The sequence below is a fragment of the Nuphar pumila genome, chromosome 1 (assembly GCF_984573655.1).
Source record: "Nuphar pumila chromosome 1, dmNupPumi1.hap1.1, whole genome shotgun sequence".
NCBI classification, from domain to species: domain Eukaryota; kingdom Viridiplantae; phylum Streptophyta; class Magnoliopsida; order Nymphaeales; family Nymphaeaceae; genus Nuphar; species Nuphar pumila.
Window position 1 is genome coordinate 40,493,846 of NC_143249.1, and position 23,533 is coordinate 40,517,378.

General features: G+C 37.1%; 1 long non-coding RNA gene across 1 annotated transcript; it reads right to left on the reverse strand.

Annotated features, from left to right (window-relative positions):
* Positions 1–11,263: 11,263 nt before the first annotated feature.
* Positions 11,264–12,626, reverse strand: LOC149848777 (uncharacterized). The gene is made up of 2 exons (XR_016433098.1): positions 12,411–12,626; positions 11,264–11,562 (listed from the first exon to the last, which is right to left on the reverse strand). It is a non-coding gene; the product is annotated as an uncharacterized LOC149848777 (long non-coding RNA).
* Positions 12,627–23,533: the final 10,907 nt, after the last annotated feature.

Below are 23,533 nucleotides of genomic sequence, written 5' to 3' on the forward strand. Positions count from 1 at the left end.
AATTTATAAACTCCATAAGAGTTTGTGTACGTGGCATTCGTGTCAACCATAGTGATTTTGGGAAAAATGTGTATGAATGGTACATCAGATATTGAATTTTTCAGAAATTAAACTATAAGCAATGCAACCCTACTCTAAGCATAAAAGTAACTCTTATTCCAAATATTACATTGCTTTTTACATTGAATTGAATAAAGAAAAAAAATAAAATAACTAAATCTTCTTCTTGAATGTTCTTGCAAAACTAGAAAACAATGTTAGTATAGAAATGTAAGTTTTTCTGAATTTATCTGAAAATATTAGAAATTATCGGATATTATTCAGTTATAAACCCAAATTCATACCCTTTTTGATATAAACATGAGAAATAAGTAATAAATTTCGAAAATAAACTTGGAAATTCGCCTCTGAATTTAAAAATAAACTAACACACAAAGCAAATGAACTTGGATTTGAGCCAAATTTGGCATGGACAGCTAGACTAACCCTAAAAACAGAATGAAGCTCAAAAATCTATTTTTTGTTATTTTCTTAAAATAGAAAATAGCTAAAAATCCTAAGAAATCAAGATTTTGCCTAAAATGTTGATTCTAAATGAGATTTCGGGAACTAAACTTCCATAAAAATTTCCTAAATTTTATGGGGTGATAGAGGACAGATAGGCAAAGATTTTTGCCTTTTATAGATTGACCTATGGTAAGAGCTGGACAGCTCTAACAAGTCGCATTGGAATTTGGTGACTCTAGGATTTGGGGGAAACAGACAGGTTTTGGGAGAAATTAAGGAAAAAATAACAGACAGATGGGAAAATGGTTGAAATTATGGTAAAATGTCCCTGACAAACAGAGAAAGAATTTTTTTCTTACAGAATTGGGATTCGGGCTACGGTTTGGAAATGAGCACACTGTTATCAGAGACATGGATCTCTTGAATTTTTGGATATGAGAATCTGTCAGGCAGAAAAGATAATTTTGGTAAAAATACTTGGAGAATCCAAAAAATTCCCAAATTTCGGAAAATAACAAAGGAATGGGTTAGGAACAACTTTTGTGTTGAAAGTTTTGATAGACGACTTATGAGTTGAACGGACACAACACAATAGGGTCGGTCTATACCCTGACAAGGAAAAATCGAGGTTTTCCCAAGAGTTTGGAAAAATTGATTTTTAATAGAGGTCAAATCTATTTATAAAAATCTCAAAATTTTTAGACAATTAGTAGATTCTACTGTGAATCTACTGCAATTTTTAGGGAGAGATTCAGATCTTCCATCTGGGAGATCTCAGGCCGACAAGTCTGCTAAAATAGAACTTAAAAATTCTGGAAAATAGAAAACCCGATTCAAAGTTTGATTTGCTAAAAGGGGTTTTGAAACCCAAATTGAATCAAATTTTTAACAGTAGATCACATATAGATATACACAACTATAATAAAAATTCCAGGATTTATTGATAACATTTTTTTTACATAAAATGATGATTGAACTTTTACTCATAAAATCAAAACTTATAACAATAAACGAAATTTCAATAGGTTAAACTAAATAAATGGGATAAACATGAAATCTATATGAATCTAATGATGCAACTAAAAAAAATGATCAGAGAGGGATGAATTTTCATTTTTTGTTTAGATTAGTTGTTGAATGAGGGGTTCAATCCATTTGGACAGATGAACCACCTTATTCACCTAACCTTGTCATAACAAAAACCAATATTTTCATATTGTTTAAATCCTTAAAGCAAAGTTTTTCCTTCTTTTTTTTTTACTGATGTGAACCCAATCTTAATTGATTTCACGTTGTATTGGTAACATAATATAAAAAAGAGAAACCCTATGTTATTACACAGAAAAAGAGATCACCAAAATGATGAAGAGGATAGGTGCTTTACCTTGGAAAAAGGGGAGTTTAGATGGGTTGGACCGGCTGCCACCAATGGAGGGGCTACAATTTGCTTGATGGTGGTTGGTACTGGTTTGCTGCCACGGTTGGAGGTGGAAGCAAGGTTGCAACATTGGAAGCCTTTGATGTGTTGCCTTGGTGAAGATGAAGGTTGGAAGAGGTCCGGCTGGTGACGGCAACCAAGGGAGGCGTTGGAGGTTGGATATGGTGGCTGCACCTTGTAGATGGGGTAGCTGCTGCTTGTAGATGGGGCAGCTGCTGCTGGAGCCAAAGGAGGAACCAAGGGAGAGAAAGAGAGAGAGAGAGAGAGAGAGAGTTGAGCGTGAGTGCCTCTTGATAAAAGCACACTGTATGACCTCCTTTTTTTTTGTCTTGGACATAAGAAAAAATAATATATTTCCCTAAGTTTTTAATGGAAGTAGACTGGATGAAAGGGAAAGAAAAGGTTTACGTGGATGGGCTTGGCAATAGGGAAAGGAAGGGAGGGAAGGAAAGAAAGAAAGAAGGGAAAGAAAAGAAAGGAAAGAGGAAAGGAAAGGGAAAAGGAAAGAAAAGAGGGAAGAAAGAAGAGGGAAAGGAAGAGAGGAAGGAGGAGCTGGAGGGGTCTACGTGAATGGGAAAGGATAAGGAAGAAAAAAAAAAGAAAAAAGAAGAAAAAGAAAGAAAATGGGGAAGGAAAAAGGAAAGAAAGAGGAAGGGAGAGGGGGCTGGTCGACCCCCTTGTGGGTCCCACCTCCTTTCATAAAATAAAATAAAAATAATAAATAATAAAAAAATGAAAGAAATCAAAAAGAAAAGAAGATGATAAAATCCCTTTTTTTTATTAAAATGAGAATGAAGGAGCCATCTCAAAGTGGGCTCTCTTTCCAAATTTGAAATTCATTTTGATAATCATAGGGGTAGAATAGTCTTTTTAGAAGAATTCTCAGACGAAATGAGTTATTTTTGGCAGTTTTTGAAACAAGCTCAGAATTTGAAGTTCAATACCTCGTTGCGAATCAAATCCAGTGTAGAATTTAAAATTTTTAGTTTAAAATAAATCCAAATTATTTTTCTCGGGAAAATATTTCCAAATTTAGACTCTCAGGGGTAAAAATGTCAATTTTGGAAACCCAGGGTTATCAAATTGATTTCTGAAAACCTTTAAAACTCAATCTGGATTGAAATTTATGAAATTGGAGTTCTAGACCTCAAAAATGAAATGAAATGAAATGTGATGAAATGTTATGAAATGCTGAGAAATGATATGAAATGCTATGCGAAATGCTAACCCTGAATGAAAAAATTTTGATTTTAGACCCTGATTAGCATTTATATTAGTTTAAAAAGTGTTAAAATTGATAAAATTTGCAAAATGATTCAAGAAATGGCTTTCGGGTTCTACCGGGCCAGAGTGACACTAAATTTAGGGTTTGAGCTGAATTGAACTGTAATGAACTGGATTGAGCTGAGTTTTAGAGTTTCAGAACTTAAGTGAACTGACAAGACACTGACTTGACTGAATTATCAAGAAAAGCTACCATTTTTAGAGAAATGGTACAGAATGGTCATTGGAGTGAAGTGAATTACGAATCTGAACTGAGTTTGAGCTGGGATAAAGATTGATAGTACTGAGATGAACTAAAATTGAAGCTCGAACACTAGCTCAACTGACTGGACTAAGCTTAATTTCAGCTAAAAGAGCTGAAATGGGCTAAAATGGGCTCCTAGACACTTGGAAGTGGTTTTGAATAGAAACTGGAGCGCTTGAACTTCTGATGAGCTCAGGCTAGAGTCAGGGGAGTATGACTGACTCAGAGACAATTGGTTTAGATTTGAGTGAGAAATGAGCTCATTTCTGAAGAAATGATCCCATTTTGGCAGGAATGGTCAGAAATGAAAATGGCCTTCTCACTGTGAGCTCAAATGAGCTTGAAATGACTAATATTTTAATTGTTCTGAACTGACCAATGATCTTGGTTGACTCCGACTGACTGGGGTTCGGGATGACCTAGGGGTGAAATGGTAAATTTCCTAATGAAAGTTTATAAAATGGTGATTTTCTGACACAAACATGGGGTTTGACTCCTACATGGATCTAATAGGGTTGACACTGCACGAGGGGTGTGTTTGAAAATGGATGAGGAAAATTTTGGGTGTTTACAGATGCCCCTCTTTGCTACTAAGCCGGCTTGAAGACGAGCTTAGTGGCAAAGAAAAACACACCAAATTTGGGTTATAAAAATACCCCAGTTAGAAGGATTTGACTGAATATGAAGATTAGCTCTGATGAGAATGGTAGATATGAAATGGAGAATGAAGAAGAAGAATTTACTTCAAAAGAAGTGAGATTCAGGTTTTGCCCTTAACCTAGATGAGACGGAAAATACCTCATGTAAAAACAAGGCTCAGGTTTAACCCTTAACCTGACCGGGAAATGAAATACCTCATCAAAATGAGGCTCAGGTTTAATCTCTTAACCTGACCGGGAAATAAAAAATGATGGGATTTTCGAAAGAAGAACCCATGATGGAACCTTCAGACTTCCGCACAATGAATCCGATGGAGGTATTGCAAAAGGATGAAATTGAGGTCCCTAAAGCTTGAAAAGGGGTTTGATTTTAGGCACCTCATTGCTGAGACTAAATAACTTTTGAAACTGATGACCTTTTGCGAGAAAATGATTGGTGGCTTAACCTCAAGTCGAAATTGGACTGTCTATGGTGGGACAGTGGGGACATAGGGAAGCATGCAAATCTGAGAACCCAGGCACTCAAATTATACCAAAGAAGGTAAGAAATCTTGAAAACTCCCGTTATCAAGTCCTAAAAGGGATAACAAATGGTGTCAGGATGCGATAAAGATGAACAACAAACTCTCGCTTCATGCTAGGATAGCTAAAAAATATTGTCAAAATGTTGACAATTATTGTTGATTCAAAATAATTAAAAATGATGCACATTGTTTTAAAAACATTCCCTCTTTTTACCTGAAGTAATACCTCTGCTTGGGCTTAACTCCATAGAATCAAGATTCAAATTCAAATTGCTTGCCATTGGCTTTCTTCGAGGAAGCTATCAATTTCCTTGATTTGAACAGAAAAGAGAGTATTCTTGATATTGTGAAAGCAAATGGTGAAAGAATATTGATAATAGAATTTCACAAAATTTAAAAAGGATTCTTGGCAGATTTGGCAGTCGGATATCCTGGGATTCTTTTCTCATGATGATCTTTCTGCCCTCCTTTTTTTTTGGCAGAATTTGGGGCTCTCTTGGGTTTTTGAGGATTACATCATCCTTCATTTTGGAGATATCTTGACTTTTCTCTCTCTTTTTTTTTGGAAGGATACGTCACAAACTCCTTCATCTTAGAGATGTTTCGATCCTTCTTTTCTCTCAGGGATTATATTGACGATTATTGGCTCATTGGTTGAAAATCTCTTGATCATAGCAGAAATTAAATATCTTTTAGGGTTTTCGGGAGGCTCATCGCAGTCGCTTTCATCTCGATGGTGATCTGAACTTTCCCTGGAAGGATCCATCACAAACTCCTTCATCTTGGAGATGATCCAAATCTTCTTTGGCCCCGGGGGTCTAACGTGCATAATTCGTCTTCATCTTGACGACAATTGAGAGATCCCCTTTGCAGATATTTAATTGCAGCTTAAGTGATTGAGGAGATATGAAAATTGAATGGATTTTTCTATATCATCCAGGATATTTTGACTGCCTTATTTCCCAAGAATGATCTTTTAAAAATGTGTCATTGACTGCGATCAATATCGATCACTTATGGCTTTGCAACAACATTGAATTTTCTTTGCTGGCCATATCGAGGATTTATTCTTCATCCTTTTGGTTGGCCAATAGAAAGATTTTGAATTTTGAATCCTTCTTCGCGAAAGCTTTGTCCTCTCAGAAGTAATACTGAAGGTATTCTAAGGTAATGTTTTTTTGCAATAAAGATTTTGAAATCAACAAATATTTAATGACAAATTGGCAAAATATTCTTGAAATCCTTGGTGAAAGAAATTGCTTGAGGTCTAATTGACACATCCATGACTAAATTGAGTCCTGAAAAGACTCAGTAAAAAATCAACTCGAAAGTTTGGTTTTGTTTTGACTTACCAGCTCTAAAGCAGGATTTTTGTTTTGACTTACCAGCTCTAAAGCAAAATTTGTTGACCGACCAACTCGAAAGCAGGATTTGGGTTGACCGACCAGCTCAAAAGCAGGATTTGTTGACCGACCAGCTCAAAAGCAGGATTTGGGTTGACCGACCAGCTCAAAAGCAGGATTTGTTGACCGACCAACTCGAAAGCAGGATTTGGGTTGACCGACCAGCTTGAAAGCAGGATTTTGGGTTGACTGATCAGCTCGAAAATAGGGTTTTAGGTTGACTGACTAGATTGAAAGAAGGATTTGTTGACCGACCAACTCGAAAGCAAGATTTGTTGACTGACTAGCTCGAAAGCAGGATTTGGGTTGACCGACCAGCTCGAAAGTAGGATTTGTTGACCAACCAGATTGAAAGCAGGATTTGTTGACCGACCAGCTCGAAAGCAGGATTTGGGTTGACCGACCAGCTCGAAAGCAGGATTTGTTGACCGACCAGCTCAAAAGTAGGATTTGGGTTGACCGACAAGCTCGAAAGCAGGATTTGTGTTGACCGACCAGCTCGAAAGCAGGATTTGGGTTGACCGACCAACTCAAAAGCAGGATTTGTTGATCGACCAACTCAAAAGGAGGATTTGTTGACCGACCAGCTCGAAAGCAGGATTTGTTGACCGACCAGCTCGAAAGCAGGATTTGTTGACCGACCAACTCGAAAGCAAGATTTGGGTTATCCGACTAGCTCAAAAACAGGATTTATGTTGACTGATCAGCTCGAAAACAAGATTTGTTGACCGACCAACTCGAAAGCAGGATTTGTTGACCGACCAGCTCGAAAGCAGGATTTGTTGACCGACCAACTTGAAAGTAGGATTTGTTGACCGACCAGCTCGAAAGCAGGATTTGGGTTGACCGACCAGCTTGAAAGCAGGATTTACGTTGACCGACCAGCTCGAAAGCAGGATTTGGGTTGACCAACCAGCTCAAAAGCAAGATTTGTTGATCGACCAACTCGAAAGCAGGATTTTGGGTTGATCGACTAGCTCGAAAGCAGGATTTGTTGACTGACCAGCTCGAAAGCAGGATTTGAGTTGACCGACCAACTCGAAAGCAAGATTGGTTGACCGACAAACTCGAAAGTAGTATTTGTTGACCGACCAGCTCAAAAGCAAGATTTTGGTTGACCGACCAACTCAAAATAAGGATTTGGGTTGACCGATCAGCTCGAAAGCAGAATTTGGATTGAAAGATTGAATTTGAAGATTTGAAATTGATTGACATTGATGAAGTTGTAAACTGAAGGCTTGGAAAGTGATAGATATTGATAAAGTTGTAACCCGAAGGCAGAAATATGACCGATGTTGGTAAGATTGTAACTCGAAGGCAGAAATATGACCGATGTTGGTAAGATTGTAACTCGAAGGCTTGAATTTGAGAATCTGGTAAAGTAGGCGGCCAAGAGGCCCTAATGACAAAATTAGATGACTTGAAGGTTGAAATTGAGAATTAAATGACCCGAGGGTCAAAATTGGGAATCAAATGACACAAAGGATTGAAATGGGAAATCAAAGATCGAAATTTGAGGAATTGAATGACCCGAAGGTCGAAGTTGAGAGTTTGAATGACCCGAAGGTCGAAGTTGAGAATTTGAATGACCCGAAGGTCGAAATGGGAAATTGAGTGACCTGAAGGTCGAAATAGAGAATTGGGTGACCCAGAGGTCGAAATGGGAAATTAGAAATTGGAAATTGGAAATTGGAAATCGGATGACCCGAAGGTCGGAATTGATATTGAACTTGAATTTTGATGGAAGGTCAGCACGAAGACTACACCTACGAGATTGACTAATACGACCAATGGGCAAGACACTAACACAAGTGCTTGATTTCGAAAGAGTATCAGTATGAGCACCGAGTTCTGAAAATGTATCACTATAAACATTGGATTTTGAAAATGTACTAGTGCGAGCGCTGGATTTTGGAAATGTATGGATGTAAAATTTGAATTGTGAAAATGAACCAGTATAAGCACTGAATTTCGAAAATCACCTAGTATTAGAAATTTGATCTTTTTTCTTGGAAAGAGACTGGCACTCCTGAGATATTTGGGAATGGTGATGGGAATGATTGCTGGGGTCTCAGGATTATCCCTTATCCTGAATGGGTAGCTGAGGTTTATCTCTTAACTTGAAGGGGAAACTCAGGTTTATCCCTTAACCTGAAGGGAAAACTGAATTTGATGCAAATGAATGTAAATGAATGCGATTGAATGCAAATGTATGCAAATGAATGCAAAATGATGTAAATGAATGCACGTGCATGCAAAATGAGAGATTTGTTTGATCCTACCTGCATACAGGATGTTTTGAAGACAATTTTCAAAATAATGCCCCAGTGTAATAGGAGAAGAAAATTTTGATAAAAGAAAGATAATTGACAAAGCTACTGACTTCTTGATTGATTAGAGAGACACTCTGAAAGAGGTCATTCCTTATAAGAGACGTTTTGCAGAGAAGAAGAACAAGCTTATGAGGAAAATTGATAATTTTATTAATGCATTGAAGGAAAGATGACAAATCAAGGAAAGATAAATGGGATTGCATTATCCCTTCAAAAGATGCTAGCGTCATCAGCTTCTTGAATGATTGAGGAAAGATCTCAGTCAAGATGACTAGACCTCCTTTTCATCTTCAACAAGGAGATTCTTATCAATGCAGTCTTGAACGATATTCTTGAAGATGAAACAATGCTCGGTATCGTGACCCATTGTTCGATGAAACTTGCAGAACTGATCTTTAAACCTTTCCATGGTCACAGGAGGATCCGCTATCTTGGGGAGTCTAACCATCCCTTTGGCAATCATGTATTCCAAAACTTGCTCGAGCGGCTGTTCTAAGGGAGTAAAATTACGGTCGTATCCCCAACCGTCATGCTTTAGTCTCCCTTGGGGTTTTAATTCTAGTTGGATGCTCGCGGGAGGGCTATCATTCTGCTTGTTGATTATGTCCTCTTGTCCTGTATGATCATCTTTGCTGGAATTTAGACTCCCTGATCCGTCGGTGTGGTTCTTTCTGCCACCCCTTTTGCTTTTGTCATTGCTGTTGTCGGGGGCATTCACGGAGAATGTGAAGTTTGACTTCTTGGTATCTGAATTGCTCTTTGAGAGTGTGAGGCTCTCATATACTAGATTCTCTATTCCCATCTCGAGCCATTCAGCTCGTTCTATCAACTCGATGAAAGATCGTGCTGGGAAAGTAGAGATCAGACCTCTCAAAGGTTGGAAAAAACTATTCAAGATGACCGACAATGCATGCCCTTCTGATATCGGATCCTTCATTTGATTGCAGGTGGATCGCCATCTGTGGATAAAGTCTCTGGCTTTTTCATCCTCTTTCTGCTTTAGATTATAGAGATAATTGAGGGTGGGTAGCACCTCGACATTGAACAATAATCACTCAATGAAAAGATTAACCACCTTGTTGAATTTCTTCAACTCAATGGGATTGATGTGCTCTGAATGCCATTTGGCGGCAGTGCCCTCTAGACTGCGAAGAAAACATCTAAACAAAGCACAATTGTCTCTCTTGAATCTATTGCATTCTACAAAGAACATAGTCAGGTGAGCCTTGGGATTGCCAGTCCCATCAAATTTGACAAATTTGTGGGAGAGATCTTATAGGTTGTCAGCCCCTTCCAGATCATCATAGAAATTTTCACTTGTGAAGACTTTCTTGCCCTTATCGCGGGCTTGCAGATATCGAACCATCCTGACCACATCTCTGAATTGTGGATGGTCAGAATCATTGATAGACTGATTTTTGAATTTATGGGCTGACCCTTGCCCCTGAGTAGTTTTGTGGAATGCCTGCTGAGTCTCAATTTCTTCATTTGTGTCTTCCACTGATTCCTCTTCATTAGTAGTATCCATATTCTGAGTATGCTTCTTGGATATCTTCAAGACCTTCTTGACTGTGTGACCCTCAGCCTTCTGCTTGACCTGGGTCTGCTCTATACTGGCTTCAGCTTGCTCTGCCAGCATTTTGCTCATCATCTTTTTGAACATGACATACATTTGAGGATCAACATCATCATTGGCTTGCTGATTTTGTTTCCTGGCAGATCGCGATGAATCTATTTCTTGCTCGCTGCCACTACTAAGGTGTTGAGGTGACACTGTTTTCTTCTCGGATCTGACCTGAACCATTCCACAACGCCAAAAATCTCTGTGAGACAAAAGGATGGTTTAGATTGAAGAATTTTTTGAGAGAAAGGTAAATGATGAAGGAAATATTGAGGATTATGAAAGAGATGGAAATTTTGAATAGAATTTGGAAGATAAAATTTGAACATTTAAAAAAAAATTGCAGGCAGGATCAAAATAAGGCTGAAAATTCAAGATCTAGAGGAAAGGTAGGAAAAGGGAAATCACCTGAACTTTTTAAGGAAAAATATGCGATTTTGAAAACCGTCTAGGGTTTTGATAAAATTATTGGAAAAATAGATGAAATTTGGAAAACAATGTAAAAGGCAAATAAAAGGGAATTGAGAAATAAAAGAAGAATGCATTCAATCACATCCTGCACAAACAATTATGCACATACAACATTCCCTAAGAAGTTGACTCTAAATGCATCAATTTTGAAAGAGTTGTTGGACACTAATCCTAACTCTAGGCTCAGATCAGCTCTGTCCAATCCAGTTATGCCAATATACTCGAGCCGAGACTCAAAGTACGTGGCATAGAAATTCATCTCTGGTTCTAGGCTTGTGTTTTCCCAACATCCTTGAGCACCTGCCGATATACGTTGGACTATGGCCCTTGGTACGTGGCAGTGGGCGTCAACCCAAATAAGTGGCCCAATTGTAAGGCTTTGTCCAGAACTATGGTTCTGGAAGAGAGCTCAGCAATGTGAAGACCACTACAACAAAGCAGTAGATTAGCGACGACCACATTCCGTCGCTAATCCGTCGCTAATCCGTCGCTAACCATGTTAGCGACGGATTAGCGACAACGCGGCGACAGTATGCTTACGTCGCGAATATTTCGACGCTAACTGGCAACGGAATAATTCCGTCGCCAAGTCCGTCGCTAATTGCGACGGAATAACGAGCGCTATATTCCGTCGCCAATCCGCCGGTACTAAACGGCGACCACGGCGTGGCGACGGATTTAATTCCGTCGCTAAGCCGTCGCTAGATTAATATGAATAGCGACGGAATCATCCGTCGCTAATCCGTCGCAAAAACGAAAAAAAATCAAAAAAAAATTATTTAAAAATTAATTACCGAGAACTGTACAATTTATATTTCCTGTACAATTTATATTTCCTGTAAATAAAAAACAAACCACACAAAAAAATTCATATAACAAGTATCTATAATAATTAATCGTTCCACCTTAAAACTAAGAAGTTTAATTATTTACAATTCAACAATTACAATTAGGAAAAATAAAAAAAATAGAACTTCTTCAACACAGTCCTCTAATCATCGCCAAGATTTTGTGCGTCTTCTTGTTCATTGTCTTTATCTGTCCCTTCAGCTCCACTACCCTGATTATCGCTAGCAGCCTACACAAGAAAAGAACAGTCAGTATTGATAAACAAAATATAATGAAATAAATTACACACTATATGTGATTCTATCATGTGCTCATGTGTGATCTAAGGCAATAAAAAAACTCTATATGTGATTCTATCATGCTCATATGTGTGCTAAGGCAGTCAAAAAATTGAATATGTGATTATAGCATGTTCATATGTGTTCTAAGGCATATAAAAAAACTCTATATGTGATTCTACCATGCTCAGATGTGCTTTAAGGCAGGCAAAAAACTATATATGTGATTCGATCATGCTCGTATGTGTGCTAAGGCAGTAAAAAAATTGAATATGTGAATATAGCATGCTCATATGTGCTCTAAGGCAGGCAAAGCCAAAAATTTTATATGTGATTCTATCATAAATGATATATAACATGTTCATATGTGTTCTAAGGCAGTTAAAAAACTCTATATGTTATTATAGCATGTTCATATGTGTGCTAAGGCAGTCAAAAAACAGAATATGTGATTATAATATGCTCATATGTGTTCTTAGGCAGTAAAAAAACTAAATATGTGATTATAGCATGCTTATGTGTTCTAATGCAATCAAAAAAACTTTATATGTGATTCTATCATGCTCATATGTGCTCTAAGACAGACAAAAAGTTAAATATATATATATATATATATATATATATATATATATGTGTGATTCTATCATGCTCATATGTGTGCTAAGGCAGTAAAAAAATTGAATATGTGATTATAGCATGTTCATATGTGTTCTAAGGCATCTAGAAAAACTCTATATGTGATTCTACCATGCTCAGATGTGCTTTAAGACAGTAAAAAAAACTATATATGTGATTATACCTGAGAGGGACCTGGAATCGAAGATCCCCTATCCTGAACAGTGGCCTTGATCTCATTTCGGAGAAAGGGGGCGACGGTGTATTGGAAGTAGTTATTCAGTGATTCATTAATGATCTCGCGTACATCATCACCGGAAAGAATAGTCGGCTGCTTGGAGCTTATGTCGGCGCAAGAAGTTGGTGAGCCGTAACTGGAAGAACCAATAACTGGTGAAGTGTTCATATTACTCCCAAACCCGAACACGCGACCTTTTTTGGGTTCACCTGCTGCAGTCACCCATGCTGTAGGATCAAATGATGGATGCTGAGTAGCGTCTTCGCCATATCGCTCTACCATTTGTTGCTCATATGCCTCCTACAAAATAATGTTTAAAGTATTCATTAATAATTAATGATAACATTATGATGACTTGCATATATATTGCAATGATTATTAATAGAATTAATACATACCGTTGTCGTTCTCGCCTTCTCTGATACGAAGACTCCCGTGGTCTTCCGTTTATGTGTTTCTACAAACACATCCTTATATGGTACACTGCCTCCTTTTTCTGCTTCCTGCGAAGTTAAATGACAAAAGATTTAGTACACAAATTTGCAACAATACTTATAAAATTAATATTATATATTGATGAGTTACCATTTTCTTTAGGTGGCTCCCAAATGTCTTAGATCCACCTGTGTGTAGATGGGCTTCGGGCATCTTCGATCGATTTTGTGAAGCCTTCGTAGAGCGATTTTTAAATGCATCTCCCGCCCACATATCGCACATTTCATCCCAGTAATCTCTCCTGATAGTAATAGGACCATGGCGCTTCCACAGTAATGGATCATCTACTACGCCAGATGCTTTTTTTGCTGCAGTCTTCATAGTGTGCAGCATGTCTGCAAATCGATTGGCAGCCACCTTCTGCCACACCTTCCTTGCATCATTTTCTTCCACCGTAGTTGCAAAGCGATTCGAAGCCTACAAATATTTTCAGAAAGTTAGTAGACATTGCTTAAATAAATTAAATATGAAACACATTAACTATGAGGAACAACTGTATACCATGAATGAGGACCACAATCTGTCTAATACCTCCTTTGGGTACTCTTTCCATTGAGCAACTGGTCCTGGTAGATGTTGAAGAAGTGAATTCCTAATCTCCCGTACTACTTCTTGTGGCTCAAACCTCGTGCTGCACATGAATTGTTACACAGTAAATATCAATATAAAATATTTAAAAGATATGCAATAATTGAAAACAAAATACTTACGATCGATTATCGATATACACTATTCGAATGAGTCTTCTTGTGCCAGCCTGAGAAGACCCTGTTTCCTGTGTTGGCTGTTGACTTGTGCGATCAACTGGTGTAGGTGGGTCGTGTACAGGCGCAACATCATCTGTAAAAAAATACACACCAAGTTCTCAGAATGTGCATTTGAACTAATCAAGCATCTAATTAGTTATATGATATACCTATCACAGGAGCCCGTGAAGATGAAGGTTGAGCCTGGCTACTACTGGATGAGCGACCACTATAACCTCCACGAACCATATTCTAACAAATAACATATGTCATACAATACATTCAAATAATTCACATCAAGTATTACAATGCATTCAAGTCATTCACATCAAGCATTGCAATGCATTCAAATAATTCAAATCATTGACATCAAGTATTGCACTGATTCAAATCATTCGTTAATTGCATAAATTATAATACATTCAGATAATTGAAATCATTCACATCAAGTATTACAATGCATTCGAATCATTCGTATCAAGTATTACAATACATTGAAATAAAATTTTTAATCATTCACACCAAGTATTGCAATACAACTCACATCAAGTATTACAATGCATTTAAATAGAGGTTTGTAGTATAAGATTTTGCTCACTAGCTTGAGAATTCTTCCTCATCACTAGTTTGACTTTCTTCTTCTTCTTCTTCTTCTTCTTCTTCATTGTTTGCCCATCCACTTGGTACATCATTTGGATCACATTCCTCTATGAATGTTTCATCAGCCAATGGAGATATGACATGCATATCATGCGCAACATCGTGACCATAAGCGAAGTCACAGACATCATCTGATTGATAGTAATCACTGTCTTCAGCTAACTCATCTTCTTGTAACTGATCATACTCGGGGTATAGTTTGGATTTCACCTTGCAAACTGCCCACCATTCATTTCTATCTGACTTTTTTATACTCGGATATGAAGTATAATAAACTTGTTGAGCTTGCGAGGCTAATATGAATGGTTCATATGTTCCAAACCTGGATTTATGATTCACCTCCACAATGCCTGAAGCTTTGTCGAGTCTTGTTGCAGTTGGATCAAACCAATGACACTTGAATACCGTAACCCTGTTATTCATGCCTAAGTAAGTCAACTCCATTATTTCCTCTATAACACCGTAGTAATCATGTTCATTTTCACCGTAGCTGCTACCCTTGACACACACGCCACTATTTATCGTTGATTTGTTTATACCGTAGTCTTTTGTATGGAATCGATAACCATTTACGATATACCCGTTGTAGCATTGCACAACTTTGGTCAGACCATTTTCTAAATCACATATTCCTTGATCTTTAACATCACCATGGCGAACCTACGCACAGACATAAACAATTATTGTGATCACGATCAATTAAGTAACTTAGTGTTGTTTATAAGTACAAAATTTATGTTAGCTTCTTTACCAACTGTTTCAACCACTCCACAAACTTAGTTTCACGTTCTTTTTGTACTTCTGCATTAGTGAGATGTGAAACTTTGCTTTGCAACTCTAGATCAAATCGTCTGCAAACCACAAATACTTATATTACCGAGCCATGTATCCACATATAGAACATAAAAGGATTTATAATTGAGTTGCATATACATATACTTACTCGATGTATGGGTCGATCGCTGAACAATTAAAAAGAATATAGATGTGTGCTGCATCTTGCTCTCGATCTGTCAATAGCCTTGATCGGCAACTACCAAATGCATGCCCAAGTCGTTGAAATATCGACAGCTTGTCAGCTACAGTTACTTGTTCTCCATCATCGTTACGGGGCGGGCATGTGTAACGTGTTGAAATATGAGGTTCAAAGTACATAGATGAGAAATTTGAAATCTCTTCTAAAGTGTACGCCTCACAAATAGAGCCTTCTACTCTTGCTTTATTACGAACCTTTTTTTTTAGGTCGAACATGCATCTGACAAGAATATACATTTCAAATTTTAAATATCTGTCATTAAAGAGACAAATATAAAAAAACATATACCTTTCAAATGGGTACATCCATCGATATTGCACAGGGCCACCAACCCTTAGTTCATATGGCAAATGTATGATCAAATGTTCCATAACATCGAAAAATGCTGGAGTAAATATCTTTTCTAACAGACAAACAGTGGTGATGACAGAGTCCTCGAGATTCTTTACATCTGATACAATGACCTCCGATGCGCACAATGTTCTGAAAAATCCGCTCAACTCAGACAATACCCCCCATATAGGTTTGTCTAACATATCATGGAATGCTAGGGGTATCAATCGTTGCATAAAGATATGACAATCATGGCTCTTCAACCCATATAACTGTCCATCGTCAATCTTCACAGCCCGAGCAATGTTAGAGACATATCCATCTGGAAATCTCAGTTGTCTCAACCATTGACATACATGTTTTATTTGATCAGGTCCGAGCACGTACTTCGCCTTTGGTTTCAGTACTTTGCCATTATACTCTTTGAGTTCCAATTCTGGTCTTTTACATATTAATTTTAAATCCATACGGGCCTTCGGATTATCCTTCGTTTTTCCTTTAATATTCATTACTGTATTGAACACATTATCAAACACATTTTTCTCTACATGCATCACATCCAAATTATGTCGTATCAATAGGGTCGGCCAATACGGTAGTTCCCAAAAAATAGATTTTTTCGTCCAATTGTGTTCCTTCCCAAATCCACGGAAGGGTGTAGGACTGCGGGCATCTGTTATTACATCTGGAAAGTATCGCAATCTTCTTAAAATCTCTATGCCAGACAATCTTGAGGATGGACCTTCCATTTCAGTTGTGCCTGCTGTAAATGCATTCTTTTGATGTCGGAACGGATGATCGCTGGGTAGAAATCGACGATGGCAATCAAACCAGCAAGGCTTCCTTCCATGCCTCAATCTAAAAGCTTTGGAATCCTCCATGCAGTACGGACAAGCCAACCTCCCATGTGTGCTCCAACCAGATAACATACCATATGCAGGGAAGTCACTGATTGTCCATAGAACAGCGACCTTCATGTTGAAATTTTGTTTTTTGTGGGCATCATACATGGTAACACCGTCATCCCACAGTACTTTTAATTCATCAATCAATGACCTTAGATATACATCAAGATTTTGGCCAGGTGAGGTCGGACCAGGGATCAACAGAGACAAGAAAAGATTTGGACGTTTCATACACAAGCTTGGTGGAAGGTTGTATGGAGTTACAAATACTGGCCAGCATGAGTATGGAGTTGATCTACCCCCAAATGGATTAAATCCATCTGTACATAGACCGAGTCTAACATTTCGCACTTCCATTGCGAAGTTCTGATGAGTACGATCAAAGTGCTTCCAAGCTTCAGCGTCAACAGGATGCGTGATCTTGTTTTCATCGTGTCGAACTTTATTTGCATGCCATCTCATGTGTTTAGCTGTCTTTGAAGACATATACAATCGCTGCAATCTAGGAGTGATAGGAAAGTAGCGGAGCGACTTGTATGAAACTTCCTTTGATCTCGTGCTACCATTGCCTCTTGTCTTTGGCTTGAACCGAGGATGCCCACATGACGGACATGATATGTCATTTTCCTGCTCCTTGAAATACAACATGCAGTGATTTGGACAAGCATCAATCTTTTTGTAACCCATACCTAGAGCGTTGACCATAACTTTCGCACGATAGAAATTTTGTGGCAATTTCTCATCTTTAGGCAACATACTCTTCACAATCATGCACAAACGGTCAAAACATGATTGACTCAAATTATACTCGGACTTCAAATTCATTAGTTGAAGAACTGCAGACAAGATAGTGTGACTCTCACAACCGTTCCAAAGTGGCTCATCAGCATCTCTAAGTAAATCATAAAATCTACTAGCTGCATCGTTTGGTGATTCTTCATCTACGACAGTTCTTACATCACTAGAACTCATAGCAGAACCCAGTTCTGTTCCTGCAGCATCAAATATCAAATTCGTATATGGATTATCGTGCACCACATTCACCCGTGCATCAAAATCGTTTCTAAATTCTTCTCCATGAAACGTCCAGTTCTGATAATCACTCACAAAACCCTTCCTGTATAGGTGATGTCTAACGCCATGAGGTTCTACAAATCGATTATTCTTACAAATCTTGCAGGGACACCTAATCCGACCTGTGGGATCTACCGTACTGACACTTGCCGTTGCAAATTCAATAAAACTGTCGACACCATCCATATATTCATGCGATAACTCATTGTCCACTATCCTACGGTACATCCATTCACGGTTTGCAGTCATTCTGTCGTATGATGTTACGAATAGTATCCTAACCAGTTAAAAAAGAACCATCAGAATACTATGATGAAGAAAATATCAAATTTATCATGCAATATATGATGTCATACAATCACAAGAATTATGATGCATGCATTGATAACTTAATATTTTCATGTGCAAACTATTCATGACACGATACATTCATTTGAAGCATGCTTTCAGTATACAATTTCACATGGAAGACATAATCAAATTGAAAGTAACTACATGTAAGCATGGATACAATCACATCAAACATTGCAATAGATCGAAATAATTCATATCAAACAAATATCAAACATGTACCTGCAGCAAACACACTTCAATATCCCACTAACTACTACCATGCATAGCATGGACTCCGTACTCCAAAAATAAGAACACTTCCATATTCATACATTAAAATCATGCTCAGCATGATCTCCGAATTCCAACAAAGTAGTCCTAGATATCAACAACTAAGTGAGTGTGTGAACAATAAAGTGTTATATTCAATAAATTAAATAACATGTGATGCGCTTGCATCACTTACTCACCACGGGTATTTACCCGATTTGCATTGTTTTTGTCACTTACTTACCACGGGTGGCGGGGCACAAGCGAGTTCTGTTGAGAAATCTGCAAAAAAAATGATGTTTTAAAATGAAGTCACCATGAAATTATTCGACCATATTAAATCATAAAACCTTAAAATACAAGAAAATAAATTATAAATAAACCAAAACATCATAAACTATAAGAAAAATAAACCATAAAATTAAATAAAAAAGCCACAATTTAAACCTTAATCAAACAAGGAAAAAACCTGCCCAAATCAAATACAAAAAAATCCTTAATCAAATTAACTAAAAAGTATTAATTAAAAAAATGTGATTTAAATCCCTAATTATAGAAAATAAAAATAAAAACTCTAAATAAATAAAAAAAACCTAATCAAATTAACTATAAAAGCCTTAATTAAAAAATTTTGATTTAAAGTGCTAACCAAATTAACTAAAAATCCTTAATTAAAAAAATTATGATTCAAATCCCTAATCATAGAAAATAAAAATAAAAGCTCTAATCAAATCCAAGAAAACCCTAATCAAATTAACTATAAAATGCCCTAATTTTTAAATTTTGATTCAAAGCCCTAATAAAACAAAATCAAATAAAAAACCCTAATTAAATTAACTACAAATAGCCTTAATTTAAGAAATTTGATTCAATTGCTTAATAAATGAAAATCAAAATAAAAAATCCTAATCAATGAAAATCAAAGAAAACTAAACAATAAAAATAAAATAAAAACCCTAATTTCTGAAAAAAGAAAAAAGAGAGCAAGAAACCAGGGGGTCGACCCCCTGCCGGACACGGCAGGGGGTCGACCCCCGGTCGGACATCAAAAGGGGTTGACCCCCTGCCGGACATCAAAAGGGGTTGACCCCCTGCCGGGGTTGACCCCCTGCCGGACACGGCGGGGGGTCGACCCCCGGCCGGACATGGCGGGGGGTCGACCCCCCCCCCCCCGGCCGGACACGGCAGGGGGTCGAACCCCTACCAGGGTTGACCCCCGGCCGGACATGGCAGGGGGTCGACCCCCGGCCGGACACGGCAGAGGGTCGACCACCTACCGGGGTCGACCGCCTGGCAGAGTCGACCCCCTGCCGGAAAACGCAGGGGGTCGACCTCCAATCCATTTAAGGTGAAATATGTACCTGCGGTTGCTCCGGGCAGCGACGGCGGCAGCGGAAGGTTGACAGAGATCGACTTCCGGCGAACGGTGGGGGCCGGCAGAGAGGTCGACGGGATGTATAGGGCGGCCGAAGGAAGAGGGCGGCAGGAGGGAGAGGGCGGCGGGCGGGAGCAGCGAAAGGAGAAAGGAAAAAGAGGGCTGGGATTAGGGGTAATGCGACATTTAGCGACGGCTTAGCGACGGATTAATTCCGTCGCTAAGCCATCGTAATTCAAAAAACAAAAAAGGCGACGGAATTTTAGCCGTCGCAATTCCGTCGCTAACTGTCGTATTTATTGCGACAAAATATTCTCTCGCACAATCCGTCGCTAAGTAGCGACGGATTTTGCGAGGGAATATAATATGTCGCTAGTTTCGTAAAATTCTACAAATATAGCGATGGATTCATTTCTCTCGTTAATCTGTCGCTAAGTAGCGACGATATAACTCCGTCGCTAAATTCCGTCGCTAATCAACTATTTTTTTGTAGTGGACCAGGTAGACATAGGTGGGGTGGTTTTTGAAAATATGAGCACATGCAGACAAATAGAGAGCTCTAAAACCTAAAGAGATAGAATTTTGAAAATCTTGAAGAAGCAAACATTGTTTTCATACAAATCCTAGATTGAGGAGTATTGGATTTCAGACCTAAGTCTAAGTGAGCATGCATAATTCTTTTCAATTTGTCCTACCAAACCATGCCTAGTCTACATGCAAATCATTTTAGCTGGGTTCGAGTCTAGGCTCCTAGGTTCACATGATATCAGAAAACAAAAGCTAACAATTCATGGAATATGATTCAGAAAATTGAACTAAGTCAAGCACATAATTGATCAGGCGAAGACAGGTCTCATCTCGGTCGCCAAACTTGTTATCATCACAAAAATTTTCCCTCCCTCTGCGAGAGTGAGAGAAACGAATTTCGCGAGTCAAACTTGACCAAAGTTTTGAAAATGGTTTTGAAAATTACTCACCTCCGTTTTGAAAATTTGTGGGAAAATTTCGTGGAATGGGATTCGTCTGTCGGTACGAGGTTCAACCGTTCCTGGCGCCTTTATCAGGGGTAATCGATCCAATGATCAATTGTGCGCTTTGACTAAGTTACATTATCCAAATTATGCTCTATTTTTCTAGAATGCACAAAGAATCAGGCATGTGCTGTGTAATTTTGAAAAGATGCAAGTTCGAGAAACATGATGTTTGCTTCAGAAAATTGAGATGTACTTGAAAAATGATTGGAAAAGTACTTTGAAAATGGAATTCCTGGAAAAATCATTGAATTTTATTGGAACTCAAGAATTTGCATTGGAAAATGAATTATCAGGAAAACTTAAACTTTGGAAAAATCGATTTTGAGATTTTGATTACTTTGTTGAGGAAATGGATTTTAGAATCTTGAGAAAATCAGGAAGTTCATTGGAAAATGGATTATCAGGAAAATGAAAACTCTGAGAAAATCTATTTTTGAGATTGGAAACTTAGAATTGAGAATGTGGAAATCTTGGAAAAATCATGATTTGAACTTGGAAAATACTTTGAAATCTCATTTGAAAACTCAGAATTCTAAGAAAATCAACTCCTGAGAAAGACTTGGGAATTTTTTGAGAAAATCGATTTCTCTGAAATTGAAATTGGAAAATGAATTTGAAAATAATGCAATTTGAATGAATAAATGAATTTGAAAGATATTTCATTGAAGAATTGAGAAATCCTTTTGAAATTTTTGAGAAATGCAGTACATTTTTTAAGTTAGCCTAAGAGTGTAGGCTGAATGTGGCTAATACGAAGATCATAAATCTAGGTTTAATTTGTATTTTGACTATGGCAAAAAATACAAATTCTACCAAGTTTATAAATTCCATAAGAGCTTGTGTACGTGGCATTCGTGTCAACCATAGTGATTTTGGGAAAAATGTGTATGAATGGTACATCAGATATTGAATTTTTCAGAAATTAAACTATATGCAATGCAACCCTACTCTAAGCAAAAAAGTAACTCTTATTCCAAATATTACATTGCTTTTTACATTGAATTAAATAAAGAAAAGAAAAAAAATAACTAAATTTTCTTCTTGAATGTTCCTGCAAAACTAGAAAGTAATGTTAGTACAGAAATGTAGGTTTTTTTGAATTTATCTGAAAATATTGAAAATTATCAGATATTATTCAATTATAAACCCAAATTCATACCCTCTTTGATATAAACATGATAAATAAGTAATAAATTTCGAAAATAAACTTGGAAATTTGAAATTGGGGTCAAAATAACAAAAATGCCCCTAATGACCTTGAAATCAGGGTTTTCTGAAGGAATTTTTGTAAAATTTGGAAATTTAAAAATTTGAAAATCAAATATAATAAATCAAACACCATATGATAAAATATGATGATTTGCATGAAAAAATGGAAAAATGAAGTTTGGAATTTCGAAATTTAGGTCAAAATAACCAAAATGCCCCTAATAACAAGACTATGCCCTTAAAACCAGGGTTTTCTGAAATAAATTTTGCAAAAATGAGAAATTAAAATGCAAATAACATTGAAATTAACTCTAATATGACATGACATGCTTATTTACATGATAAAAACCTTAAAATGACAAAAATATCATAAAATATCAAATTTAACTTGATTTTCGCCTCTGAATTTAAAAATAAACTAACATACAAAGCAAATGAACTTAGATTTTAGTCAAATTTGGCATGAACACCTAGACTAACCCTAAAAACAGAATGGAGCTCGAAAATCTATTTTTTTGTTATTTTCTTAATATGGAAAATAGCTGAAAATCCAAAGAAATCAAGATTTTGCCTAAAATGCTGATTCTAAATGAGATTTTGGGTACTAAACTTCCATAAAAATTTCCCAAATTTTATAGGGTGATAGAGGACAGTTAGGCAAAGATTTTTGGCTTTTACAGAATGACCTATGGTTGGAGCTGGATAGCTCTGGCAAGTCGGGTCGGAATCCGGAGACTCTAGGATTTAGAGGAAACATACAAGTTTCAGGAGAAATTAAGGAGAAAATAGCAGACAGATTGGAAAATGGCTGAAATTGTGGGACAGTTTTTATGACAAACAGAGAAAGATTTTCTTTTTTTATAGAATTGGGATTTGGGTTACGGTTTGAAAATGAGCACACTGTTATCAGAGACATGGATCTCTTGAATTTTTGGATATGAAAATCTGTTAGATAGAAAAGATAGTTTCGATAAAAATACTTGGAGAATCCCAAAAATTCCTAAATTTTGGGAAATGATAGAGGAATGGGTTAGGAACAACTTTTGTGTTAAAAGTTTTGATAGACGGCTTATGAGTTGAACAGACACAGCATAATAGGGTCGGTCTATACCCTGACAAGGAAAAATCAAGGTTTTCCCAGGAGTCTGGAAAAATTGATTTTTAATAGAAGCCAAATCTATTTATAAAAATCTCAAAATTTTCAGACAATTAGTAGATTCCACTTGAATCTACTGCAATTTTTAGGGGGGATTCAGATCTCCCATCTAGGGGATCTCAGGCCGACAAGTCTTCTAAAACAGAATTTGAAAATTCTGGAAAATAGAAAACCCGATTCAAGGTTTGATTTGCTAAATGGGTTCCAAAACCCAAATTGAATCAAATTTTTAACAGTAGATCACATATAGATATACACAACTATAATAAAAATTCCAGGATTTATTGATAACATTTTTTTTACATAAAATGATGATTGAACTTTTACTCATAAAATCAAAACTTATAACAATAAACGAAATTTCAATAGGTTAAACTAAATAAATGGGATAAACATGAAATCTATATGAATCTAATGATGCAACTAAAAAAATGATCAGAGAG